Below are 12,184 nucleotides of genomic sequence, written 5' to 3' on the forward strand. Positions count from 1 at the left end.
TTGTGATTCGTCATTCGTTTGAACAACATCCAATCAGCAACGACGTTGCCCAATGTAACATATGTAGTTCCAGTGTAGTTCTGCAAAACGAGTCAATAGGGTGCTCTCCAGACTGAGAAGCGAAGAGAGAAAAAAAAGTCCGCCGAACGTAGCGAAGCAGGCTGGATACCAGGCTAATAAATTGTCATTACTTTGAGATAGTCATTTTGAGGTACTAAACCATTTTGATATACAATTTTAAGAAAGTTTCTCATCTTATTTCGAGATACTCATCTTTGTTAAAGTTCATCATTATAATGTTTTGCAGGATCTGGCTCGGGAGCCAGAGTGCTCTCTTGGAATCAGAAGGTTGCCAGTTCAATCCCCGGGTCCAACCTGGCTTTGTGTCAAAGTGTCCTTGAGCATGATACTTAAACCCTAACTGCTTCTGATGCCTGGGTGGTGCCTTGCATGGTTGCCTCTGACGTTGGTGAGCGAACGGTTGTAAAGACAAATGCAGTTGGACAAATGCGCAATATAAATGCTGCATTTGGAGAAACTTTGTCATTATTTTTTAGATACTGTACCTTCTTTTTTTCATCACATTGGCAGAAATGGACTTGAATAGTCTCTCTATTGTCACCGTAGGCCTATATGTATTTGAATCCCTGCTGAGGCAAAGCTGCAACTGGCCATAGCTCAGATGTTCTCATAATCAGGATCAGAGTCCTTCTCTTCTGTGGAGTCAGAGCTGCAACTGGCCACAGCTGAGATGTTCCCATAAACAGTATCAGAGTCCTTCTGTTCTGCAGAGGCAGAGCCGCAACTGGCCATAGGTGAGATGTTCCCATAAACAGGATCAGAGTCCTTCTGGTCTGCAGAGGCAGAGCCGCAACTGGCCACAGCTGAGATGTTCGCATTAACAGGATCAGAGTCCTTCTGTTCTGTAGAGGCAGGGCCGCAACTGGCCACAGCTGAGATGTTCGCATTAACAGGATCAGAGTCCTTCTGTTCTGTAGAGGCAGGGCCGCACCTGGCCACAGCTGAGATGTTCGCATTAACAGGATCAGAGTCCTTCTGTTCTGTAGAGGCAGAGCCGCAACTGGCCACAGCTGAGATGTTCGCATTAACAGGATCAGAGTCCTTCTGTTCTGTAGAGGCAGGGCCGCACCTGGCCACAGCTGAGGTGTTCGCATAAACAGGGTCAGTGTTGAACTGGGGGAGATATAGACATATTAATTCATTAATTCAGCAGTAAAATGTGTCGTTGTATTTGTCACTGTATACATTTGCACATGGTTCATGAAATTAATATTCTGCATTTACCCATCTTGATTATTAAGAGCAGAGGGCTACTATACCTGGGAGGCTCTCTTTCTTCTATGGAAGAGAAAAACAGTTTTAAGTCAGTCTGTGATTTATCTCATTGAATTTGACCAAAGTGTAAAGGGAAAGCTAAATGTACAGTATATCACCTGATCCACAGTAAGATGAAGACGGACATGATGGCCAGGAGAACAGCTACGCAGATTCCTGCAGCTGCAGCTCCTGAGGCCCATGGTGCTGGGGATCAGGCACACAAATTAAAACACTGACAATGAGAGCCTGACTGACATGGAAAGGTATGGATTTGTTAACAATAATGAAAAATGGGGATTTTATGACGGAAACCTAGCTGTTGAAAGATATATTAGAAAAGAAGACACAAAAATAATATTAAAATAGAATCATTGGGAACCTGTTATTGAAGTTGGAAGTTATATGCTGTATTGGGAGTTTTTAAATCGACATAATTTGTATTTATATCAATTTTATATTATTTGGCAAAAGACTTTATCTACACAGTAGCCATAATTTCCAGGCTTGTTATCCTCACCGTGGGTAAAATGAAGATGTTTTATCTACTTACATTGGACATCTATAAAGACGAATGATGAGTTCAAGTGTCCATATTCATTTGAAGATTGACAATGGTACATCCCGCTGTCCTTAGAGCTGATGGAGGAGAAGTTATACGTTTCATCTGGTCCCTGATGCAGTATTGTGTTCTCCTTGTACCAGGTGTACAATTCTTTCGGGTTGGCATCACTTTCACAAGTCAGAGTCACTGGACTACCCTCCTTTATATCAGCAGAGGGTCTCACTGATAATGAAGCATTCTTCGGACCGTCTAGAGAACATGATTTTAACATAAAATGGAGAAAATAAAAGAAAGAATCCATTGGCAGGGAACGTGAATGTGTAATATCCCTCCCTAATCACCGTGGAGCATGGCCAAACAACTTCAAACATGTTCAATGATCAATAAAGTAGTTGGCGTACTGAATTAATCATTATATTCTTCATTCATGTGAATGCTAAGTATCAGGCCACAGTCACAAAACAAATACAATGATTTGAGGTTCAATGCATGAACAGCACAAAAAAACTACAAAAACAACTCACATCTGATGGTGAGAGTTTCTTCAGGAGCTCTGACATCCTCTTGACCTTTAACAGCACAGGAGTATTCTCCTGCATGCCGACTGCTGACTGGGTCTAGAACCACATAGTTCTGTTGTCTCTCTGTGAGGTTTAGAGCCTGTCCGTTGTGGTACCAGATGTAGGTGGGGTTGTCAGTCAGAGAACAGTTGGTCTTACAGGTCAGTGTCACCTTCTGTCCTTCTGTCACTGTGGGAGGAGTCAATGTCAACCGCAGGTCTGGAGGGTCCCATGAATAAATACAAAAGAAACATGATGATTATAGTCACAATAGATTAATGTACTTACTACATGGATGTGTGCTTCCTTCTGTTTCTGTTCAACAGTACCTGTGACAGTCAGAATTTTACTAGCCTGAGGCTACGAGCTCAATCCATGGTCTTGAAGGGCGGACCCAAACACAGCCGCCCGGATTTGTGCGTGGCTTCCTATTGCTTCACCAATCTATGTCCCCGCCTCCCCTCCCCTCCCCCCCTCGGCCTGTGCACGGAGCACGCTGACGTCACCAAATTTAGAGCGACGCCCCTCTGCACTCTGATTGGTTAGGAGATAACAAGGTCCAAGACCATCGTTCCTGCATGGCTCCCCCAGGCTTTTTTTCTTTTGTAACAAAAAAAAAAGCCTGGGTTTCCGAGGCTAGAATTTTACTGATAGATTATTAGAATGGTGCTTTAGTTGAATTACATTTTCGTCATATTTTTGCATTTTCAGAATATCTTTATAAAGCGTGGGATAGGAGGAGAAGGGTGACTTATAATAGATGAATTTTCATTTTTATTAACTTTATATATATTTATATATATATATATATATATATATATATATATATATATATATATTGTTTTTTATTTTATATATTTATATTTATATTTATATTTATATTTATATTTATATTTATAGGTCTCTATGAGTGTATTTAATGTATGTGTCTTCTTCAAAATCAGGTTGTATTATGAGTTGCTGGCTGGGTGTGGACTGGAATGTTAATGTTTTTGTTTTTAGTTTTAATTGGTGTGTCTGATAATCCCATGTGGGATGGGTCAAGGAATTGTCCGGAGGCGAAAATAAAATATTCATCCAAAAACATATTCATTCATTCACTCACTCTCACACACACACACACACACACACACACACACACACACACACACACACACACACACACACACACACACACACACACACACACACACACACACACACACACACACACACACACACACACACACACACACACACACACACGTATTTCCTAGATGTTATAAAGAATGCACTGATAGAGCACCTAATGAAAAAGTTACCTGTGACAACCAATGTGACTCCAGGTTTACCAAACCATTTCCCATCTGGTTTGTTTGTTATGAACCTGAACATGTATTTTGCTGAATCAGTCTCTCTCAGGTCTCTAATCGTCAGGGTACAGCTGTCCCTTTCATCACAATGTGTGAATGCACACGACCTGCATACTCAGAGTCCTGGGACATCTACTTATATAAAGGGGAGATTGACTTCCGCCGCTGACGCCACACCCACTCCATTAATTTGCACCTCTCGCCGCTGACGCCATACCCACAGCATTGATTTCGACTAAACACAACAACTAAATATGACATGTCACCACAACACCAACCACAACGTGCACGCTGAATTTACGGGTGGCGTAGGGTACTTCTCATTTCTCAATACACATTTTCCACCTAGCAACATAATTAATTCTACTCACCACATTACGACCACACCGGACGGGGAAACACTTTCGCACCGTTTACCGTCAGCACAACCGAACGCCGACGGCCACAGCCGAAACAACACGAAGCGGCGGCCATTGAAATCAGCGGTCTTCGCTCGCAGAAGTATGCAAGGGATAATGCATGGGGAGGTAGTCATTATTGAAATTTAAAGCCCTTCAGGGCGATTAACCACTATTATCCCACTTATTACACGGCTACTTCATAAATACATAAATACATTTACCCAAAAGTAACAACAAAACGAAGTATTTCCTTGCTTACGGCAATGAAAGTATTCCATAAGTATTGGGCTGGGCGGGCAAGTTCGCCTCGGAAAACAAATGACAAAATAAATAAAAACTCGCCCCAAAACACACTCGCCCCCCATTCTATATACTGACGATTTGCCTGTAATACCGCCGGATTTGCCCCGGGGCGACTGTGTTTTGGGGCGAGCGTTTTGAGCCACGATAAACAAGGAAGTGCAGTGGATCAAATACAATCACTTTTCGGTCATTGCATCGACACACACACACACACACACACACACACACACACACACACACACACACACACACACACACACACACACACACACACACACACACACACACACACACACACACACACACACACACACACACACACACACACACACACACACATTTCCTAGATGTTATAAAGAATGCACTGATGGAGCACCTAATGAAAAAGTTACCTGTGACAACCAATGTGACTCCAGGTTTACCAAACCATTTCCCATCTGGTTTGTTTGTTATGAACCTGAACATGTATTTTGCTGAATCAGTCTCTCTCAGGTCTCTAATCGTCAGGGTACAGTTGTCCCTTTCATCACAATGTGTGTAATGCACACGACCTGCATACTCAGATTCCTGGGACATATCTATTTGATCCTTTGTTTTAGTGGTGAACCAAAATCTGTTTGTGACGTTGTAACCTGCATTGGATGGGTAACTGTAGGTGCAGCTTATTTGCACAGTTGATCCCTTAATGGCGCACACATGATGAGAATTGTAGGTTACTCCCCAGCCATCTTCACACTGTATCACTGTAACACAGAACATATAATGTAATCATTGACATAGTTAGAGGACAGAAGATGTTCCACTTCAAGATGTAACACTTTACTGAAAGGTCGTGTCTATAATGCATTATAATAGCATTTATAATGCATTATAATGCGCTTATAAGGCATTACAACACTTATTATAAATGTTTATAATCATGTATAACAACGTTTATAATTGGCCTGTTAGAGCGTCACCAGAGGCTGATATGAAATTTCAAGTGTCATTTCTTCCCCGGCCTAGTGGGAATGTGCATGCAAGATTTCACAGAAATCGCACGCTGTGTTCATAATTTGAGGGATTTTATTTAAAACCGATCAATCAATCTTGCAAACTTTGGAAGCCCATGTTAGCCAATCAGGATGAAATATGAGAAATCGGACAGATCCGCCTTGATCACATGATGATAGAGATACTGTGTACCGATTTGCGTGATGTTTAAACAAAATATGTCGGAGTTATATCAAAAAATGTGTTTTACAAAAATCGGCCTGATACAACAGATTCAAAATGTCTCCCAAACAACCACTGCCTTAAAACATTTCTAAAGAACAGAATAAAAAATGTCCAAGCCTTTTTTGCCAGAGACAAGCTAAAAGCAGTAATGATGATGATGATAATCATGTGGTAAAATGTGTCCTGTAGCTTCACATACTGGTATTTTCGCTGTCATTGTACATTCTGAACTCCTATGAAACACATTATAGTGTATTATGATTGATTTGAGATGGTGTAAAATGCTGTACCAGACCTGTTCTCTAACAGCTTGCTTTCATATACAGTAAACGTGTTCATTTAACTAATTTACTGTATTGGTCAGACAGAATGAAACACATGTATTTCCTTTTAGACAGCATTTATTTCTGATATGTTTGATATGTATGTATGACAACTTCAAAATGTTACAATTTAATCAAACATTTATGTTAAAGGTAGGGTAAGTTATTTACTTTGGTTAAAATAAGTGTTAAATAGCTCTATATTCTGATAGTACTCATTGCTATAGAGTGTTTGTTCAGTAAATTGAGTCTCCCTTGTCTCTCCAGCTCTTTATTAAACAGAAAATGCATTTTCAGTGCTCTCTCCTGATTGGCCAAAATGTTGTCACCTACCTGAAAATGTACTATATTCTGTTTACTAAAGAGCTGGAGAGACCCCTGTGACCGAACAAACGCTCTGTAGCAATGATTACTATCAGTATAACAAAAAGAAAAAAAAAGAAGAAAAAATATCACTTACCCTACCTTTATTTCTTAAAAGATTTTCAAACTAAAAAGAAAATTCTGTTAAAAGATTATTATTGTAACCTCATAAGGTGCTTCACTCTGACGCCTTGTCGTATGAAGAAGTAGGCCCTATGGGCTTAAATGGGTAAGAAAATGTTCCCCACATTTATTTATTTTCCTACACATCAAACCATGCTTCTAATTTAAAATTTAAGCATTTAGCAGACACTCTTATCCAGTACTTACTAACAAGTTCCGTTCTCATGAGTTATACCATTCTCTGTTAGAAAGGTCATTTATCTGTCCAGTATAACATATGACATTTGACATGATATCACGTCATCACAACAGCTCCTCACATGTTCATCTGAAATACAAAGAATGAACTTCCAAAACCTTTAATAAATATAAATGTACAATACCTGGTAGAGTCAAAAGGAAGAGCACAAATCCACGTGTTGCTCCTCTAACATTCATTGTTAGGCCTCTCCTCTCGGTTGAAGGCTTCAGAGGTATTAAAACACAAACATTACAATATAATTTATCAACGGTGCTTTCTTCTCTGTACCGTATGTATGCTCTCTCCCTAGTCCTAACCCATGTCAAAAATGCCTAAAAGGTTTAGGCATAAGGGGCCCTTTTACTCAGTCATGTGTTTTTTACTCAGAATGTTGCTTTTCAAAAAAGAGGTTGACCACCGTATACGGATACCATTCAGCTCACGCAAAGGGGTATGATTGGTGAGAAATGTGATGAGAGAGCGAGCTAGAACGCATCCGTGTCTGTCGGGTGGAAACCTCATATGTCCAAAACCGTTACTTTTCAGGATTCAAATAAAAAAATAGCAAAAGTTGCAGATCTACAAGCTCAAAACGCGTCGCTTCGCGTCGCGTTTAGAGCTTGCAGATCTGCTACTTTTGATGCTTTTGTGTGACGCCGTAGTGTGATTAAGTAGGGTCTTCATTTACGAAAAAAAATTTGATAAGAGGTTTCTGCCCGACAGCAACGATATGTGTAGTGAAAGAAAAGGAAACAATAGCATGGGCCTAACATGTCACCTAGACCACAAGATAATAGCAAACACAGGAAATCATCATTTTGAGGGTGTTTAGAGGAAGCTTGGTGATGCATACTGTAGAAATTTAGCAAGAGTTGAAACCTGTCCAAAGCATTTGTTGAAAACAGTGTCCAATTTCTAACTACTTATATGATGTTTTGCATAGTAGTGTGTATTTGTCTGTCATTAAATGTTTCGATGAATTGAGTACAAAGGACCCCAATGGAAACAAGCCATAGGCTTTCTTGGGTTTAAAATCCTCTTAGCAGACCTTGTATTGAACTGTACTTTCCTGTGCTTTTGTTTTTGGTAATAAAGTATTCAATCAATCAATCAATCAACAACGGTGCTTGACTGTAACTGTGTACTTGTACCTGTGACAAAAGGGAAGCTAGTGGCGGCGCGACTAAGATGCTGCGGCCCGTGACATGTCATTGTAACTTGTTGTCTCCGCCAGGCCGAAAGGCATGGCGAGAGAGTATGTTTTACCCCCTGTCAGTCCGTCCGTGTGTCCGTGTGTCCATCTGTCTGCGAGCGGCTAATCTCCGAAACCGTTGGCCCGGTCGCTGCGAAACTGTGCACACACTCCCTGGATGCCAATTCAGAACCTCTGCCCCAAATCTTTTACATGGCCCTGTTATAGTGCCACCAGGAGGCAGATTTGTGCAAAATATTTTTTTTTATCCTACAGATTTTTAACCTGACGCTTCCAGATCCAAAGAAGCTTTCGTCACATTTGTTTCTCAGTATGCTGTCTTGAGAAACTAGTTACTCAATACCGCCCCCATCTGGCAGAGTCAGGTTAACAGATTTTATCCAAACATCACGCAAATCAGTACACAGTATCTCTATAGTCATGTGATAAATACGGATCTGTCTGATTTTCCATATTCCATCCTGATTGGCTAAGGTTGGCTTCCAAAGTTTACAGGATTGGTCCATTTTGAACTAAATGCCTCAAATCATGAACGCAGCTTGCGATTTCCGTGAAATTTCACACGCACATTCCCATTAGGCAGAGGAAGAAATGCCACTTGGAAATTTTCAAATAAAAGGCCAAATTGCGTTTTTAACTCTAACTGCACCGATCTGCGTGAAACTTTGCACGCATACTCCCAAGGAAAAACATCTGCCCTGCATTTTTCACATTAGCCTTTTATAGCACCACCAGGAGGCCGACTTATGTAAAACACATATTTTGAGATTAAGCCTTCAGATTATATCCAAATTTCACACAAATCGGTACACATGATCTCTATAGTCATGTGATCAAGATGATTCTGTTTGATTTTTCATATTCCATCCTGATTGGCTAACGTTGACATCTAAGGTTTGCAGGAGTGGCCCGTTTTGAACAAAATGCCGCAAATCATGAACGCAGCGTCCGATTGCGGTGGAACTTTGCACGTACATTCGCACTACGTTGAAGAACAAACGCCACCCTTTTAACACTGCCCTATTATAGCGCCACCAGGAGTCCGATTTTTCTTTTTTATATTACTCCTAAAAATGTTGTCCAAACATCATGCAAATCAGTACACATTATCTCTATAGTCAAGTGATCAAGATGGTTCCGTCCGATGTTTTATATTCCATCCTGATTGGCAGATTCTGAACATTGCTGGCCCATAACCTACCTGACCTGGCGGAGACCTGTGCTCCGACGAGCACTTTTTCTAGTATTTGTGTTGCATATGTAACCATGGCAGAAATATAACAGATCATGTAACTTCGACTACGCCACCTTGAGTTTCACCTAAAGAATCAATTAAAGTGCTAAAGTAACTACACTGAAGTGCAACACAGGTTCGTTTGTAAGTGACTGGAGCAGAGACGTGCTTCTCAAGATAATCAACACTTACACACAACACTAGGTGGGTTAGGTGCACACACACACACACACTGGCATAAACAGTGGCATAAACAGTGGCATAAACAGTGGCAGTTGGATGATCAATGCAAAATTAAAATACAATACATAAGAAATAACTAACAGTTGAACTAACTAAAAAAGGGGCAAAGGCAGCAATGGAGCTGAGGAGCGCCTATAAAACAAAAAACAGTTAGCCCCCACCAGGCATTATAATTATACATCAAAATACAGTCAAATCAAAATACAGAACACTAGTACCTCAACAGTCAAGGTCTGTGTCTAGTGCAGGGGTACCGGGGCATGGCAGCATACAGTGGCACCATAGCAGAAGTATAATTGCTGGATAACACAGGGGCCTACAAGTACAGAATTATGTTAGAACCACCATACTGTATGAGGGCACAATCTATACAAAGGCAACTTTACACCACGTACCTCAGGTTAAGTGAGGTTTGGGCCCTACCACTTGGCCTAGAACCAGCCTCTTGGCCTCTGTACTGCTCTTATCCTCAATACTGCAGGCAGAGAGGAGGGCACCTGAGGAACATATACCATTAACAATAAATACAAAACAACAGTAAACAGTTTAAAAGCAAACAACACTCCAAGGCCTACCTTGCTCAGACAAGCCAGTGCCTCCGGAGTCAGAGAGCCAAGCTAGAATAAATGCATGAGCACCAGGCTTTATAGGGGAGGGGTTAATCAGTGATTACCTACACATGTGTAATTGGGGCGTGGACCCAGAAGCCTGAACGGAGACAGGTCTCCCTGTTACACATACATTTCTGCTGGGTCGCAAGACAAATTTCAGTGTGAACTGACAATAAAGTATTATCGTATCGTATCGTATCATTCATCAATCAATCAATCAATCAATCAATCAATCAATCAATAAATAAATAAATCAATCAATCAATCAATCAATCAATCAATCAATCAATCAATCAATCAATCCACGCACACATTGTCCAATGTCCACATACGGGACAGACACATGGACACACAGTTGAGGGCGTTCCAGGGCTCTTCAACAGGGGGTCCGGGACACCTAGGGGGTCCTCAGAGTTACTACAGGGGGGGCCACCAAATCTTTGTGCGATTTATTGGATTACTTATTTATTTTTACCACTTGAACCTTAGCATCTCCATTCTGGGGAACATTAGCCGAAAATAGCTGATCTAACCCTGGTCACACTCACACATTTTCTCTTGCGTGTCGTCCAGAAAAGCCTCAAAACGCTTATCATAAGTCAGTGCATCTCAGTCTCTATCCTGTGTTCATAGCAATAATCTGTGCAGATATTTTGTGCAGTATTGCTGATCTTTAAAACATCTGTTAAATCAAATAAAAAATTAAAACCTTGACTAGCACTACTGTTATTGATAGCTATACATATTTTCACGCTACATTGTTGGATACAGAGTGCTAGAAAATATGTAAGCCCTATAATAGTGCCACACCCAGTGTGAAACTTCAAAGGTGGAGGCTGGTGGGTGGAGGGCAGCCACCTCAGGGGCTGAGGTGGCTGCAGTGATGGAAGAAGTACTCACATTTTTGCCAGACCCAAGGGGTCGGGCTTACATGAGGCTTTGTATCTGTTTTCTCCATACATGGGCATGGTCACTTTGTCCCCCAGCCCCAGCCAAAAAAGTCTGTCCCCTTTCATCCCCTTTCGTCACAAACTATTCATGACATCATTATTATGTCACAAAAATGATAAAATGATTTATGCTTTTCAGTTATAAAGTGGTTTGTAGGTGTGTTACATACTAGGACTTCATTCTGGGTCTGGCAGAACCAGGTCTCCTGGTCTTGTTTACTTAAGTAAAAGTATCATTACCCTATTGTAGAAATAGTTTGTATAAGTACAAGTTTGGTATTCAACATTTACTTGAGTAAAAGTACAAAAGTATTGGCATCAAAATGGACTTTAAGTACCAAAAGTACTCATTATGCAGAAGGTCCCATTTCACAAGTTTTCAAATGTATACATAAAATGTATACAAATCCTATGAAAATAGCAGATCTAAGTTCACAACTCTTCGCAAACCTTGGCTCTAGATTGGCTATTTTCAAAATGCCAAAGTATATATATAGGTCTGAAGTGGTCTTGTAATGATAATCAAAATCTACAAAGTAACTAAAGTTTTCAAATAATTATATTTGCCTGTGAGATGTATAGTGGAGTAGAAGTAAAAGTATTGAAAATTGGAAATACTCAAGTAAAGTAAAAGTACCTCAAATTTGTACTTAAAGGTAGGGTAAGTGATATTTTTTGGTTAAAACAAAAAGTATTTTGTTAAAAGGTTAAAATACTATATTCTGATAGTAATCATTGCTATAGAGTGTTTGTTCAGTAACAGGAGTCTCCCCGTCTCTCCAGCTCTTTAATAAACAGAAAATACATTTTTCGGTAGGTGTCAAAATCTCAGCCAATCAGGAGAAAGTACCCATTTTTAAGCTTAATTTGTTTAGTGTTCCAGTTAAAATTGTGTCTGCTCATTTCTTAGTGTCATCACTTCCAATTTCACTTGTTTAATCTATATCCTGATTGAGTTCTCTGTCCTGGTTGGATAAAATTGGAAATGAAACAAAAAAAAAAAAGAAAGAAACTACAAAATACATTTTCTGTTTTATAAAGAGCTGGAGAGACATGGAGACTCTTTATATGGACAGGACACTCTATAGTAACGAGCTCTATCAGAACATAGACCCATTTTGCAATTATTTGAATAATTGCAAATCACTT

Source organism: Gymnoscopelus braueri, assembly GCF_963280865.1.
Source record: "Gymnoscopelus braueri genome assembly, chromosome: 2".
NCBI classification, from domain to species: Eukaryota; Metazoa; Chordata; class Actinopteri; order Myctophiformes; family Myctophidae; genus Gymnoscopelus; species Gymnoscopelus braueri.